Here is a 4,144-nt window from a genome sequence, read left to right as displayed (position 1 = left end):
GCCCACATCCTTTTTCTTTGTGCACTATACATCCCTCTTCTGCAATTATTTTGCACCGAGTCATCCTCACTTTGATGTTATCATATTTACCACTGGCTTAATGAACTGATTGGGACTTCTGCTTCACTGTGCTGTTATGTATTATTTAGAAAATAACTAATGGTTTGTCTGCTATTCCTTCAAAGACTGTATACTGCATAATGGTGTGCAGTGAACACTGTGAATACTCTACTTAACAGTATTTATGAATCTCTTAATGATTTGTGAAGCAATTTCTCATGTGTTTCAGTTAGAACTTGGAGGAACTGGATTATAGTGTTGATACTGGTTTGTGTGCATAAAAACTGCTTCAAAAACAGAAACCTCAGAGTTGAGTTTATTGAGTCCTATATGCAATCATGTAGTATTACAGCGTAGTGAGTAACTGCACAGGTGAACTGCAGTGCCCAAAAACTGACACTATGATAAGTACAGCAGCCGTGGTATACAGAGAATTCAGAAAGCATGCCACTGATACTCAGAGGTCCAGAGGAGCGGACAAGAATTGTCAAGGGCTTACTTTTAATGTAACAAAGCCTCGCTAAATCCAGAGGTGTGAGGCATGTGTTTAATGTGCATGCCACAGAAGGGGATGTGTGTGAAGGGTTGGAATAGCTGGGATGTCCTTTAACTACGGAGGACATGTCAATGAAGGGAAACACATGGGGATGTTTGTCATGTTCAACAGGACTTTAAAATGTAATTTTTTCCCCTGTTTCTATAAAGAAATCCCAGAGGTTAGTTTTCACTCATTATCAAGTTATAACTATTAGCAGTACAAGTGAAGTGCACTAGCAGTCACAACATGACTTGAGTGTAGTTGGACACAAACCTAGACTGAAAGGTGCAAATGCTCTTATACATGTAAACAGGCTTGGAAATGCCTGTATTTATTCACCACTAAAAGGTGTTTGCATGGGCAACTTCACCTAAAAAGTGTTTAAAAACAGTATTTCCACACTTGCAAGTCTGTGATGCACAGTGGTGCTTTGAGATAAACGCTAACATTAGCGTATATAAGATGTAGCCTGATCTTTTACTTTAGTAAAAGCAGTAGTATCTAAAGGTTAGCCAACATGCAGAATACCCTATTTCAGAAAAGTGCACTGTAGAGGTATACAGTAGTATAAAATGGAAATACTCAGGTACAATGTCAAAATTGTACTTGAGTACAGTTCCTAACTAGTAAATGCACTTAGCAGGATTCCCTATCAGCTGTCTGATGTGTCAGAAAGCTTGTTAGCATACTAACATTTACAGATTAGTACCAAACAATCTGATGGGAATGTGAATTCAGTTAAAACGTATCTTAAAGGGGGATGTGAATGGGCTTACCAAAGATCCTGGCAATCCATTCAATAGTTTCTGAAATTTCACTCAAACAATAAATGGGAACTTCTCTGTGGTGCCAGAGAAGCAGTCTGGGGATCACCAAAGAATTCATCCTCTGGAGATCATGAATGTCTTTACAAAATTTCATGTTAATCCATCCAACAGATGTGGAGATACTCATCATAACAGGCATTTTAGGACATTTCTAAAAACAGAAATTATTGTCTTTACTGATAACCCAGTTTACATCAATTCTCTACACTGAGTGTACCATTTAATGGTATCACTGTGGAGTATATATCAGACACTAGGAAAGAAAAACAAGTCCTCAGTGAGTTCAGACTTAATCTCCACAGTAAATTCTATTTTGATTGGACGCAGGGATTGAGCAGTTGGCAGAAACATGATAAAATAGTGCCAGATTTAAAATTTAACATATTACCTTCCTCCTTCAATGAGAAACTTTGCTGGGAGAAACTAAGATGATGTGACCTTTTCACCACATACTGCAATAAACAGAATTGCAATCAAAGACAGTCAATGCTACGTCAGCAAGAAAGCACTGATGTGACGCCTAAATTTGAACAAGGAAAATAGCACAATTACTGCACATACATGATAAAATATGTGATGAAGGGTTTTAGTCTTTAAACATTAAAATGTAAATAAAAATAAAAATGGTTGTGTTCTAAATTTTATTAATTCAAAATTTATAGAATAATTTTTCTACTTGATCAGAATAAAAAACATCTTGGGGAGCTCACATAAAAAAAAAAAGAAGAAGCTACAAATAAAACTGAATTTGAATTTAAATTAAGTGAGATATTTATATAATTATATAGTTTATAGTTTAGTTTGGTTTAAAAAAAAATAAAAATCACAGTATACAGTACATATTTCCTCCCCCAATTTGCACTTAACTAACATGATGATGTACAACCATGTGTCAACATAAAGCCAAGAATGCAAACAAAGAGAAACAACAAATGAAAACAGACTATACTTTTACAAAGCACTGCTGGTAGCCACTACAGTTGAGGAGGTAGCTTCCTTGGTTAGCATCCCATTTCTTGATTACTTGGTTTCTTTTCAAATAATTTACAAATACAACAACAATAACCGAACTACTAAAACACCTGTACATTTTCAACAGATGGGACATCAGATATCTTAAACAATCAGCGGGCATGTTGGTTGGAGCAAGAATGTACACACCCAGACGAGAGTATGCAAAAACAGTAAATAAAGCCAAAAGATTTCAATTAAACTGTGCATCACAAGGACACAAGAATGTCTCGTCGGTGGGATAAAATGTTTCTCTACATTGCCTAAATTCCTGAGCACTCACATGACATGCACTTGTGGATACACGCTCAGAGGGTGTATCCTCCTTAATGTGTACAGTCATGCTCCAGCACACAGTCAATCCCTCACCACTCACAGTCACACTTGGGTCAGCTCTCAGGGCAACAAGAGACCTATGTTACCATGGTTTGCATTATAATAATGTTCATCTGTTGACCAATACAGACTTAAATTAACACAAGTTTCTGAGTCATCTGCTGATAATGCAACTGGATTGCAAAGACAGTGAGCAGTGGGCAGTGAATTAGGTTAAAGAAAATTCATCATTTTCATCATAGGCCCTATTTTCCTACTTTGTGCCATCATGCCCATTTATTTTGGTCAAAATGTTGCCAAACACGTCACCATATACTGCAACAGGTACACAGGCTCCGCACAAAAATGACTTTAAAAGCAGTAACACACTGTATATATTTGTCTTTAAGTATTTCTGGTTGAATAATGGTCAGCCATGTATCAATTATAATAGTTCAGTTTATACTTTTTGGCAATGCTTATACATTTTCTTGTTGAATCAGCTGGCTGCCAAGCTGGTGGAAGAAGTGGAAGAGTGGGATTTAATTCGCGTGTGTTTAACTTGGACGGTGTTCATTTGTTTAATTTGTCACAAGCCAAGTTATGTTTAAAGTTTCAAATCAATCAAAAACGTATGTCAGGTATGACTCTACTCATGAGTTCAACTATAAAAATACATTGATACACTTGATTTAGATTTGTTTGGACTCAACCTTTTCTTTTAATTTTAACATTTTTGTAAATATTCTCTTTAGTGTCCAGAGTTAGACAAAAACACAAACACTCCCCTCGTATCTGTGAGCTACATATGGAGCCAGAACAGTGAGTTAAAGCTTAGCGTAGGTCTTGTTTGTTTAATCGTTTTTGAATAGTTTAAACAGTCTAGCCATTTCCTGCTGCTTCCAGTCTTTATGCTAATCTAAGATAATTAGTTGTTAGCTGTAGCTTCATATTTAGCCTACAGATGTGTGACTAAGTCGTATTAATCTTCTCATTTTACTCTCAGGGGTGGCATACTTCCCAAAATGCCAAATAGTTCTTTTGGTTGATATGAACTTCTTAACCAAGTGCCAGTTTTATTTGCATTATAAACAGTTCATGCTTTCTGATCTGATAGTCAATAGCACAATGAGCCAACAATTAAAATAATAAATACTCCAAATATTTAATGAATCAGGTTTCATCTAAATGTGACTTTACTGAAAAGAAAGTGTTTGTGGGTTTCTCTTGGCTCAGCAGTAAAATATATAGCACCTTAATTAATAAATAAAAACTTGTATCCAAATCAAACAGCATAATGGCTAAAACTGAGAAAGTAGGGCCCAGATAAAAAAATATACATATACATATAATCCAGACTAATAAAAATAATGATGTGACTGTGGATGTGTTC

This window comes from Mastacembelus armatus, chromosome 3 (assembly GCF_900324485.2).
Source record: "Mastacembelus armatus chromosome 3, fMasArm1.2, whole genome shotgun sequence".
NCBI lineage: Eukaryota > Metazoa > Chordata > Actinopteri > Synbranchiformes > Mastacembelidae > Mastacembelus > Mastacembelus armatus.
The sequence above is the reverse complement of the archived record's forward strand: the minus strand, read 5'-3'. Positions refer to the sequence as shown.